Source organism: Nicotiana tabacum, chromosome 7 (genome assembly GCF_000715075.1).
Source record: "Nicotiana tabacum cultivar K326 chromosome 7, ASM71507v2, whole genome shotgun sequence".
NCBI classification, from domain to species: domain Eukaryota; kingdom Viridiplantae; phylum Streptophyta; class Magnoliopsida; order Solanales; family Solanaceae; genus Nicotiana; species Nicotiana tabacum.
In genome coordinates, this window is record NC_134086.1 from 139,817,859 (window position 1) to 139,831,988 (window position 14,130).

Genomic DNA, 14,130 nt, shown 5'->3' on the forward strand with positions numbered 1-14,130 from the left:
CCCATAATCTCTGCCTTCCTGCTTAAGGCATCCGGGACCACATTTGCCTTGCCCGGATGATAAAGAATGGTGATGTCATAATCCTTCAGTAACTTAATCCACCTACGCTGCCTCAAATTGAGATCCCTTTGTTTGAACAAATGTTGTAAGCTGCGATGATCAGTATAAACCTCACATGACCTCCCATACAAATAATTCATCCATATCTTAAGAGCATGAACAATTGTTGCCAACTCTAAATCATGTACGGGGTAATTCTTCTCATGAATCATTAGATGACGCGAAACACATGCAATAACTCTCCCCTCCTGCATCAATACACAACTCAAGCCAACGTGTGAAGCGTCGCAATATACCGTATAGATCCCCGATCCGAAAGGCAATAATAGAACCAGTGTTGTAGTCAAAGCTGTCTTGAGCTTCTGAAATCTAGCCTCACAATCATCGGACCATCGGAAAGGAGCACCCTTCTGGGTCAATCTAGTCAAAGGTGATACAATGGATGAAAAGCCCTATACAAATCGGCAGTAATAACCTGCTAATCCCAGGAAACTCCTGATCTCAGTCCCTGAAGTAGGACGTGGCCAACTCTGAACTGCCTCAATCTTCTTAGGATCCACCTTAATACCCTCTCCTGATACAGCATGCCCCAAGAACGCTACTGACTCAAGCCAAAACACACACTTGGAGAACTTAGCATATAGCTTCTGCTCTCGCAATGTCTGAAGCACTACTCTCAAATGTTGCTCGTGCTCCCCCAGGATACGTGAGTAGATCAAGATGTCATCAATGAATACAATAACAAAGAAATCAATATAAGGCCTGAACACCTTGTTCATCAAGTCCATAAATGTCGCTGGGGAATTAGTCAAGCTGAAGGACATCACTAGAAACTCATAATGACCATATCTAGTATGAAAGGCAGTTTTCGGAACATCTGAGTCCCGAAACATCAATTGGTGGTACCCTGATCTCAAGTCGATCTTAGAAAACACCCTAGCACCTTGCAAATAGTCAAACAAGTCATCGATACCAGGCAATGAGTACTTGTTTTTTATGGTGACTTTGTTCAACTGGCGATAATCAATGCACATCTGTATAGTCCCATCCTTCTTCTTCACAAATAACACTGGTGCACCCCAAGGTAATACACTAGGTCTCACATACCCCTTTGCTAACAACTCTTCAAGGTGCTCCTTCAACTCTTACAACTCTTTCGGAGCCATACGGTATGGTGGGATGGATATAGGTTGGGTACCTGGAGCCAAATCAATACAAAAATCAATGTCACGATCTGGAGGCATGCCTGGAAGGTCAGAAGAAAATACATCGGCGAACTCCCGGATTACTAGAACTGAATCGATCGTCGGAGACTCTGCGGTGGTGTCCCAAACATAGGCTAGATACGCCAAACACCCCTTCTCGACCATATGTCGAGCCTTTAGAAAAGAGATAACCCGACTAGATGAACTAACGGAGGAACCCTCCAATCTCGGCTACTCTGGCATCGCTAAAGTAACAGTCTTGGCATGACAATCAAGAATGGCATGACATGGATCTAACCAATCCATGCCCAAGATGACCTCAAAGTCGATCATGTCAAGTAACAGAAGGTCCACTCTAGTCTCGTAACATAGGACCGGTAGATCCGATCCACAACCACAGAATCGCCCACAGAAGTGCACATAGACAAGAGTACCCAAAGACTCACGAGGAATATCTAGGAAATGAGCAAACTGAGATGACACAAATGAATATGTAGACCCTGGATCAAACAATACTGTAGCATCCCTACCACAGACAGAAATAATACCTATGATCACGACATTTGAGGCCACTGCATCTGGTCTGGCCGAAAAAGCATAGAATCTGGTTGGAGCGCCGGTTGGTCGGCCTCCGCTTGGCTGACCAATGGCTGACTAACCTTCCCCTGCCTGGCCTCCACCTCTAGGACGGCCCCTACCTTTCTGCCCTTCGCCTCTGGGCGATCGAACGGTTGGTGCTGCAATCATGGGGTAATAACCTTATTGTACTGCCTTGCATCGAAGTCTGGGACAAAATCCCTTTATGTGACCCGGATCCCTACACTCGTAACAACCTCGCGATGCCATAGACTGTTGTTCTGAAGCCTGACCCTGCTGGACCGAATACCCACTAGAAGAACCCTAAAAGGCTGGTGGGCAGTGTAAACTCTCTAGCATAGAACTAAGCTAGGCACTGGAAGAACCCTGATGACCAGAATACCCGCCGGAGGAACCCTGTATAGCTAGCGGGCGATAAGAACTCTCCGGCATCGCACTGAAATAAGGCTTCACTGGGGTACCTCGAGGTGGTGGTAGTGGTGAATATGGGGGCCTGCTGGGCTGACCTCTCCCAAACTGACCTCTGCCCCTAGCTGGGGCTCTTCTAAACTCTCCAGAGAATCGAGTCCTCTTGTCTTACTGCAACTACTCTCTACCCTTCTGGCAGTAACCCTCAATCCTCCGAGCAATCTCTACCACTAGTTGATACTTAGTCCCCATCTCAACCTCTTAGGCCATGCTAATTCGAATACCAAGGTGTAACCCCGCAACAAATCTCTGCACTCTCTCTGCGTCGTAGGAAGTATCATGTGTGCATGGCGAGACAACTCAGAGAATCTCGCCTAATAGTCGGTCATAGACATCTGACCCTGCTCGAGCTACTCAAACTGACATTGTAACTCTTCCCTCTAAGAGGGTGGAATATACCTGTCCAATAGAAGCCGTGTAAACTGATCCCAAGTCATGGGAGGAGAACCTGTTTGTCTGCCGAGAAGGTAAGACTGCCACCATCTACGGGCCCTACCCTCTAACTAGAAGGCGGTGAAATCCACTCCATGGGACTCCAATATCCTCATGTTGTATAGTCTGTCCCTACACCTATCAATGAAATCCTAGGCATCCTCATGATGCTCTCATTCGAAGATGGGAGCTAGTCCATCTGTCTAACAACTTCTATGAATCGTTGTCCGCAGCTGGTCAGGGCTCAGGTGCCACTGCTGCAACTGGCTAGGCACCACCCACGGGTAAAGTACCTGGAGTCTGATATACTACAGATGCGTGCCCAGGAGCCTGAGAAGTAGGGGTTTGTGCTCCCCCTCCTGCCTGAGATATGGCTAGGTCTGCTAGAAATAAACCAACCTGAGTCATAGAGTCCATGAACGGCAGCATACGACCCATGACCTACTGGAAACCTGGTGATGTCATGAAATCCGCCGGGGCAGGCTCTGCTGCGGGCACCTCGCCCTGCTCCTCAATAATTGGATCCACCGGTGGTGCAACTGGGGTAGCTTTGGGACGCCCTCATCCCCTGCCTAGGGCCAGTGCCCTCCTCCGGCCTCTAGCAATGGGGAGGAGGGGGCAGCTCCTCCCGGGTATGGAACGTCCGTTGTATGCTTCCTCACCATCTATGAGAGAATAGAAGAAGGAAATTTAGTATACCATCGATTGCACGATCGAAGATGAATAAAGAGTAGTTTCCTAACATCCTATAACCTCTCGAAGATAAGTACAGACATTTCTGTACCGATCCGCAAGACTCTACCAGGTTTGCCCATAACTTGTGATACCTACGTGAACCTAGTGCTCTGATACTATGTTGTCATGACCCAAATTCCATATTAGGCAGTGATTGCACCCAACACCATTATTAGGCAAGCCAACCCTAATCATTTCGTGAGTTCTCATTTATTTCAACAAACAATCCCAATGTTTACTTAACTTAAATCTAAAACAGCCGATAATTAACAACTTCATGATAATAGAAATACAACCCAAAAGTAACAGTCTACTAATGTGTGTTCCAAGATCAGGTGTCACAAATATGTGGGCAATCTAGTAGAATATACAAAGCCATGATATCCTACTGTCCGAAAAGGAAATAGACAGGAAAAGTAAAAACATAGAGAGACTCCAGCTGCTGCGGAATAGCTCAAAAGGGAAGCTCACCGGAAAGTCTCAAGCCAAGGAGTCCAATCTATGCACCGGACTGATGGCCAGATGCACCTCCATCAAAGCATGTACAATCAAGTGCAGAAGTGTAGCGTGAGTACATTAAAATATGTACCCAGTAAGTATCTCGCCTAACCTCGCAGAAGTAGTAACGAGGAGTCGACTCCGACACTCACTAGGGGCAGCAAATATAATAATATGAAGTTCAATATTTTAATTTACAATGTATGTAGATAACAACAAGCTCAAACAAAAATAATATTGAAAATCCTTTCATACAATTAATAAATTTAGGCACTTTCTTCGTTTAAAACAAGTGACCTTTCAAGCAATGAATCTTACGAATCATATAGGGTTCCGGTTCTATTAACACGCTTAAATACCACAGAGGACGTTCATCCCCTATCCGACATAAAAGTAAATTGTGTACTGCCGAGGGTCGAATGGCCCGAACCATATATAATTTTATAATTTGCCGAGGCGAATGGTCGGCTCCCATGAAAGTAGTGGAAATAATCACCCCGCTCGCGGAATATACTTGCGACGCGGTTAAGTATAAATATAACTTAATGTTTCCTCAATTATTTTCAAAATAAATATTTACTTGAAATCATGACATTCTCAACTTAGTTCCATTCTATGCAAATCAACAATTATAATCATATAACGGTACCCACAAATATGGTGTAAGCCTAGAGCTGCCCGGACATTACAAGAATATTAGCTACATACGGACTCTCGTCACTTTGTACGTACGTAGCCCCCACAATCATCATATATTATTATGTTCGCCTATGGGGAAATTTCCCTCTTACAAGGTTACAAAAGAGACTACCTCGTCCCAAAGCTTACTTCCAAATTCAAGAATGCGCTCAAACTATCAAATCGGAACCGAACGATCCAAAACTATTCAAATGGGGCAAGAACTAGTCAATATATGTTCAAGCGTTCATATTCTAATTATTAAACTAATTTTACAACCCCAAATGCAAGGTTCCTAAAATTCATCCCCCGACCCATGTGTCCGGATTCTGGAAATTTTCGAAAAACGTTGTTACCCATAACCTAAGGATTAAGAATATATGATTTTTACTTCATTCCATAACGAGTTTCGTGGTTAAATCTTGTTTTTATCAAACACCTAGGTTTTACTCTAAATCCATAATTTTCACTAATTTACATGTTGTAATCTACCCATAAACTATGTATTAAACTCACATTAAGTAGAAATAACTTACCTCACAAATCTAGGTTGAAATCTCCCCTTTTGAGGCTCCCAAATCGCCCAAGTATAGAGTAAATGAAGGCTACTACCTTCAGCGATTTCTACATCTGCGGTGAGGGGATTGCATCTGTGGTCTCGCTTCTGCGGACAAGTGTTCGCTTGTGCGGAAAGGGGTTGGGCCAACTAGGGTCGCTTCTACGGAAGGTCCACCGCATCTGCGGTTCCTCTTCTACGGAGGAGGGGCTACATCTGGGTGTCTGGGATTCCTACCCTTGGCCGCATCTGTGAGTCGTTTCCCCCACCTGCAGGCTAGCATCTGCGGCTGGCCAACCGCAGGTGCAGTTATGATAGCAGCTGGAGCTTCAGCTCCTCCTCCAATTTTTCAACTTAATTCGAGTGTCGTTCGATTGACGCTCGGGGCTCCCTGAGCCCCGCCCGAACATACTGACAAGTTTGAAATGATAAAACAGACTCGCTCGAACCCTCGGAACACCGGAAACAACATTAAAACTTGGAATCACACCCTAAAACCAATTGATTCAAATTTATGAACTTCAAGTTCTTCAATTTACTTCCAATTTGACGAACTACACTTATACTACTTGGATTGACACTAAATTTTGCGTGCAAGTCTTAAATGACATTACAGAACTATTCCCGATCTCAAAATTTTGTTCGGACCTCGCTATCACAAAACCCGCTCCAAACTAAATTTAAAGAACTTCAAAAATCCTTAAGGAATCAACTTCCACTATTAGGTGCCAAAATGCTCTCGGGTCATCCAAAACCCGATCCGGACATACGCCTAGTCCGAAATCAACATACAAACCTGTTGGAACCTTCAAATCCTGATTCCAAGGTCGTTTACTCAAAAAGTTGATCGAAGTCAAACTTGGCTTTTTAAGCCAACCTTAAGGACCCAAGTGTTCTGATTTCAACCCAAACTCTTCTTAATCCTGAACCAACCATCCCCACAAGTCATAAATCAGTTAAAGAAAGTACGGGTAGTTTTATTTAGGGAAATATGGTTCTAAAAAGTAAAACGACCAATCGGGTCATTACATTATTTTACTAAAATATCCTTCAAAAATTGAATGACCAAAATACCATACTAACTCAAAAGTTAAGTTATTAAAGTCATTCCTTTTAAAAACTAACTAACGTCCATAGGAAACAAGACGAATTCTTAGCTACTAAAGTAAAGGTTCAGTTTTAGCTTTTTTCATCTCCTACATTAATAGTTCTGCAGGCTATAAATTTCTTATTAATTTTTTAGAAGCACGTTTCAGTTTGTTTTTTTTTATCTTCCACCGTAGGGCTGGGCATATATCGGGTATAACCGATAGTCCGAACCGAAAAAAGCTTATTGGGGTATCGATATCGGGTTATTGGATTAACAGTTCGATAACGGTTTAAAAAAATTTCACTATTAGATTATCGGTTCGGGTCTCGGTTTGCCCAATTTCTTATCGGGTTAACCGATAACCCAATAAGAACTAGTACTATTTCAGTTGCGTTTGGACAACTATTGAATTACTAGTACTCTTGTTGCTCTTGCTACAATTAGACTCTGAAAAAAGACATTGATCTCTTGATTATGGTTTGGCAGGAAACCAAAAAATTGTTATTTATGTTCCTGTTAACTGCTATTTCCAGCGAATTGGAGATGGAATGATTGTGGAGTTGTAGTATCAATATTTGAGATTGCACAGGTCTTGAATTTGTCAAAATGAAGCATGTTTCAAATATTAGTTGTGGTCATAATGCAGAAATGGGTAGTATGTTATATGTGAATTCTTCTCTTTTTTGCTTAACTCTAGTGAATTGTCTTTTTTTTTTTTTTTTTTTGCTTAACTCTATATTGAGTTATGTTGTCGGGTAAACCGATAACCGAACCGATAATGGTCAATAACCGATTAATCGATAACCGATAATTAATATCTTATCGATTCGGTTATAGGTTTATCATATTTGTAAACCGATAACCGATATGGTAAACCGATAATATTCACAACCAAACCGAACCGACCGATGCCCACCATATTCTGCCGAGGAGCTAGGCTTATTTTTTAGCCTTTTTTCGATTGGTGGTTCTCACCCAAGCAGCCTCCATGAAAAAGCTCCAACGAGTGATTTGCTTCGATTTTCTTGGATCTAAAATTTGGTATAATTTTGCAAATTTCCTTCCAGATGCGAAAATATCTGTTCAAACTATAAGCTGATAATTTCTTATTGGTTACTGTGTAGCAGAATGATGGATGATGAACATGACTAAAAAAAATGCAAATTCTTTCATTTTTAACTTCACACTTGCAAGCATTAGTTTCCCTTTAATACTAAAAGATGGAGTAGTATTTTTGGGAGGGTGGGGGCGTCAATTTTGTCTTATGACTTGTAATCTCTTTAAACTCTTTTCCTGAGGTTCTTTATTACTGTTTTGAATCCGATTATGACTTATTAATTTTCTATATATATTTTTTGCCTTACTTTCCCATTTAGGTGCCTTTAATTATGCTGGTATTTCATGTCTTTATTATTTTTCTTCAATTGGAGCTTGTAATTTAATCTTCAAATTTTATGTTACTTATCACACATATATTGTAATACTATTTATTCCCACGTCTTTTATGTTTGTCAATTCTTTTCTGATTATTAAATTGTAAACGAAAAGATATTTTTTATCCTAATATAATGGAGTGTATATTTTTCAAAGAGTACAAAAATATCACACTGCCAACATCTAACACATGATTGTGTTATATTTCATAATATTTCATTATATAATTATATTCTTGATATGTATGTAGCTGTAAAAAGGTGAAGACAACAAATTCTTAAAAAGAAGGCAAAATCTTTACGTGAAATATTTGTAAATATAGCTCACGTCTAAATTATGTGTTGTTCGTATAGTAAAAAGCAATTACTATCAAGTTGAATACTTGATATATTATAAGAAATTGCATAATTAAAGTCGTTCTAATGCTATTTTTGAAATTCACTGATAGCAGTTTTTCAGTATGCGAAAAATTCTGTTTAATAGGCTCATCATTCATTAGTTTAAGCTTGTATTATTTCTCTTCAATTTTTGCGCGACTTATTACACACTAATTATAATATTTTTATTGAAATATTTGTACTAATTAGCATGGGATACACGGGCAACGTACGTGCTCGAGAACTAGTGTAATAAATATGACTAAAAATCATCAAATTTACATTGCCAAGAGTATGAGGCGTAGTTAAGATAACTTTTAAATGTGACTTTTTCGGTAACCATGACTTTTGGATTTCTCTCTTCAATTTTTGCGCAACTTATTACACACTAATTATAAATATTTTTATTAAAATATTTGTACTAATTAGCATGGGATACACGTGCAACGTACGTGTTCGAGAACTAGTAAGTTAATTAATCTGAAGTAGACGTATGCCAATCCCCGGCAACAACGCCAAAAATTTGACGAGTTTCTAACATATAAAGATTTAAGACTCGTACTTTATCAAATTATAGTAAAGTAAAGTATCGGAGATTGGATATTCTATTCTACAGATTTATATTACTTTGAATTACTATTTGAGAGAATCGAATTAATAAATATCGGTGATAGTGTTTAAAATTAAATTTCTCGAAATAAGAGGAACTACAAGAAAATATGTTAAATAAATAAACTGCATAGAATTCTCGATGAACTTAGTTATATTATAATGATGATGACATTTTTCTCAAGAGATTTCTAAAGTGATAATTGTTTATTTCTAATACAAATATATTTTTACTATGGAGTGAATTATTAACAAAATACCTCTCGATTATATTTCTTAATTGACTAGTGATCTAAAAGAGAAAATCTCGTTTTGGATAGTAAAAACTTCTTTCGAATATTTTTACTCTTACTAATTTGAATAGTTAAGGCCTTGAAGATATATTGTCACCTAAATATGTTATTCCTTAATTGCGCGTACTATCCTTTGCTTCTTTCGAATGCAAGGATTAATAAAAAATATGTTAAGAAATAAAATAGATAGATATGACACTATTTATCACTCAACAATCTGACTTTTAAACATATATAGGTAAATTTCTGATAAAGCAACAATTGAACATACGAATATCATTATAATAACTTAACAAAGTTCATGCGGCAATTAACAAAAGAAACAAACTTTAACAAATAGAGGACATACTGCTATATATAAGTAGTAGGCTTATTTAGAGATTTATAGACAAGAAAATATGAAAATAGGACAATAATAATATTATAACTTTGGAATAGAAAGAGAGTCATCCAGAGATAAAGTTAATCCTCTGAAACTAAGAATTGATCATTTCCTTCTCTGCCGACTCCCCCGTAAGCAGCTGAAGATGGATGCATTTATAGCTTTTTTTCCTTTGGCAAATGAAGTGTACACTTGAAACTTTTGTTTCTCAACTAGGGAAGTACCCAACGCTACTTGCTTGAAGTGCATACTTTCAATCTTTTGTTCATTTTCTCTATGTGCTCATTTCTATATGATGGGGTCCACATATGAATTTCCGAGCTTTAACTTCGTTCTAGTCTGTAATGATCCAATCAGTCATTTTATTTTCTAGAATTTCATTCCTCTAAATAAAACTTTTCGTACGTGTTTTTACTATTTTTTGACATGCGGGGATGGTTAGTTCGGAATTTGGAAGAGTTCAGGTTGAAATCGGAACACTTGGTTCCTTAAGGTTGGCTTAAAAGGCCAAGTTTGACTTCGGTCAATATTTTAAGTAAATGACATCGGAATCGGGGTTTGATGGTTCCAATAGGTTCATATGATGATTTCGGACTTGGGCTTATGTTCGAATCGGATTTTGGATGATCCGGGAGCGTTTTTGCGCCTAATAGTGAAAGTTGGTTCATGAAGATTTTAAAAGTTCTTTAAATTTAGTTTTGAGCGGGTTTTGATGATATCGAGGTCCAAACAGAATTCCGAGACCGAGAATAGTTTCATAATGTCATTTAAGACGTTCACGCAAAATTTTGTATCATTCTGAGTAGTTTAAGTACGTTTCGGCGCATTGGAAGCAAAATTGAAGAACTTGAAGTTCTTAAGTTTGATTCAATTGGTTTTGGGTGTGATCCTTAGTTATAATGTTATTTCGAGCATTTTGAGAGTTCGAGCGAGTCTGTTTTATTATTTCAAATTTGTGGGTATGTTCGGGCAGGGCCCTAGGGGCCCCGAGTGTCAAATGGACGAGGCTCGAACCAAGTTGGAAGTTTAGGACAGCAGCTAAAAGCTCCCCAGTTATGTCAATCGCACCCGTGCTTGGCTAGTCGCAGGTGCGAGCCACGAGCCGCAAAAGCGAAGGAGGGAGGACAGCCCAGGCACCGCAGGTGCGGAAGTTTTGGCGCACTTGCGCGACCGTAGGTGCAAGGTCAGTGGTCGCAAGTGCGGGCTTGTGCGTAAATGCAAAGCTTGGCCAGTAGGGGAAAATGCGCACCTGCAATGGCTTTTTCGCGGGTGCAGCCAAGGCATTCCAGGTGCAAAATCGTGGGAGGTAGTGAGGTTCATGTATTACGGGAAGTAGCTGTTGTAGTAGAAACAGCGATCGCCTGAGCAATACTAGTTCACACGGTCAAGATCTGAGCTAAGGTATCCTTAAGACCTGGAATAACAATAGGCACAACCGGTGCCTGAGCTGGTCCTGCTGGAGCGTCCACAACTGGGACCTGATCATGAACTGGGGCAGCTGGTGGATCTGCAAGTGCTGCCCTAGCTGTTGTGCGGGATACACCCATGCCCCTACCATGGCCTCAACCATGATCTCGTCCTCTCGCGGCCCCAACTGGTGGTACTGGTGACCATCTGTCTTGACCGGTAGCACGTGTCCTCAACATCTGTGAGAGAATAGAATAACAGAAGTTTAGTTACCAGAATCAACAGATTCGCACGACAAGAATTCAAGAATGTGAAGTTTTTCCTAAAGGTTTTGCAGCCTCTCGAAGATAATTATAGACATTTTTGTACCGATCCGCAAGACTCTACTAAACCCGCTCATGACTCATGAGACCTATGTAACCTAGGTTATGATACCAACTTGTCACGACCCAAATCTACCATGTCGTGAGCTTGTCACGCCGAACGTGGAACTAGGCAAACCAACTCTTTTATCAAAACAACCTGATATTTCAATATAAAGATTTCTTCAAGATATTTAATTAATAAAATTTCATAAGATAAGACTGAATAACAAAGTGCGGAATAAAAAGACCGACATCGGGGTGTCACTATGTGATGATCCAAAAGGTCATCACTTGTGTTACAAGTAAATTCTGTGTTCCGAGGCCTTAAAACCTCTTTTTATCTCACCTCGATTTGCGTGCACAGTCCGGGCGCATTTTCGAAAAGCTTTTAGGTGAAAACTAAGTGAAATAAGGAATTGGCTTTTAAAATTGAATAAAGTTGACTTTGGTCAACATTCTTAGTAAACGGACCCGGACCCATGATCTGATGGTCTCGTAGGGTCCGTAGTAAAATTTGGGACTTGGGCGTATGTCCGGAATCAAATTCCGAGGTCCCAAGCCCGAGAAAATTTTAAAGAAAATTATTTTCTGAAAAATATAAAGGTTATTAGAAGTGATTGGTGCATTTTCTTGATGGTATCGGGCCCGTATCTTAGTTCTGGAGCCTGGTACAAGTTTGAAATAATAATTAAGATGAATCTGTAAAATTTGGTAAAGACCGGAGTTGGTTTGGTATAAAATGGACCTATAGTTAAGAAAATAGTAATTTTGATGTTTTTGAGTGATTTCATGAATTTGAGGTTTAATTCATAGTTTTTGATGTTATTTTGATAATTTGATCGCTCGAGCAAGTATGTATGATGTTTTTGGACTTGCGTGCATGTTTGGTTTGGAGCCCCGAGGGCTCGGGTGAGTTTTGGATAGGCCGCGGAGTAAAATTGGACTTAGAAAAGGTTGTAGGTATTTGGTATTTTTTCCCAGGCCTCTGATCTCACAATTGCAAGATCAGGCTTCGCAATTGCAAAGTTCTCAGGCATGGGAATTATGACCCAGGTGTCGCAAATGCGATCCTAGCCTGGGCAGGCCTTGGTCGCAAATGTGACCATTTCTCTCAATTGCGATGTCGCAAATGCGACTAGTCCCTCGCAAATGCGAAGGTGACCGGATTTTCCATTGGTCGCAAATGCGACAGATTTTTCGCATTTGTGAAGACAACAGGTCCTGAAGGGGTTCACAATGCAATTGCGACATCTGCGACCAGTTAATTTGGACTTAGACGCATTTTTCTTCATTTTTCAAACTCCATCAAAACTTAAGCTCTCTTGGGCAATTTTCCAGAGAAAAGTTCTTCTCCAAATCGATTGTAAGTCATTTCTAACTCATTTTCTTTGATCTATAACATCTTTCACATGATTTCAACTCAAAATCAAGGGTTTTCATAGGGGAAAATTGGGTGTTTTGGGTAGAATTTAGGATTTTCAATTTTTGGGGATTTGGACCTCGATTCGAGGTCTGATTTCAAAACAAATTATATATTTGAGTTCGTGGGTGAATGGGTAATCGAATTTTGGTTCAAACCTCGGGTTTTGACCATATGGGTCCGGGGTCGATTTTTGACTTTTTGGGAAAATCATTGGAAAACCTATTTTCATGCATTAGAGTTGATTCATTTAGCAGTCATTCATATCGTTAAGTAAATTGTGGCTAGATACAAGCAAATTAGTGGTGGAAACAAGAGGTAAAGCGATAGTTGAGGCTTGAATTGTGTTCGTGGTATTGAGGTAAGTGTTTGGTCTAACCTTAGGAGTTGTGTCTTATTTGCTATGTCTTAATTGTTGAGTACGACGTATAGGCATGGTGACGAGTATCTATACGTTGGTGTCAAGCATGCCCGTGAGTCTTATACTATGATTAATGTGACTCTATTTCATATTGTTCATGCTTTATATGATGATTTCTATTGTTGAACAAGGCTTGTAGAAGTACTATTGGTAATTGAACATTGTAGAGCGTTGGCTCAAGTTGAGAATTGAGTTGTGAAGTAAATGTGGAAAAGAGAAGAGGTTTACGATATTGTCTCCCTTTGTGGGGATGTTATTGCTTTTGATATTATCTCCCTTGCCGGGATGTTATTGCTTTTGATATTATCTCCCTTGCCGGGATGTTATTATTCATGATATTATTTCCCTTGCCGGGATATTGTTGTTATGCTATTGTTCCCTTGCCGGTATTTTATTGTGACATTATTGATTCCCTTGCCCAAATTGCTTTGTGATTGTTGCTTGGGTAAGAAAGAGTGTAAAGCACGAAGGATGATGCAGTGCAAGATTTTGAGAGTGTTAATGCACGAAGGGTGATGTCGTGCCAATATTGTGAGGTAAAAGCACGGAGGGTGATGTCGTGTCGCACGATGTACAATGTCATGCCACACGATGTACAATGTTGTGCCATGATAAAAAAATGAATGATAATGCACGAAGGATAATTCTGTGCCATAATTATGTGAGGTAAAAGCACGAAGGGCGATGCCGTACCGATTATATTGATTCTTATGGTGAGGACGAGAGTAAAAGCACGAGGATGATATCGTGCACTTGTCTTTGGTTTCCGATTCTTGCTGAAAATTGAATTATGATGTTCTTTACATTTATCTGTTGGTTTTCTGTTGTTACTTGTTATTCCCTGCAGCATGTTTCCCCCTCCTATCCTTAACTGTAAATTTATGCCTTTACTTTTCCGTTGTATATGATTTAACTGCACAGGTTTATTTGGTAGTCTTGTCCTAGCCTCGTTACTACTTCGCCGATGTTAGGATAGGCACTTAGCAGCACATGCGGTCGATTGTGCTGATACTACACTCTGCACTGTGTGCAGAACCCGGTGTTGCAACTTTTGGACCACATTGAGGTTGCTGCCTTCAGTCCATCAGGCGACCCGAGGTAGT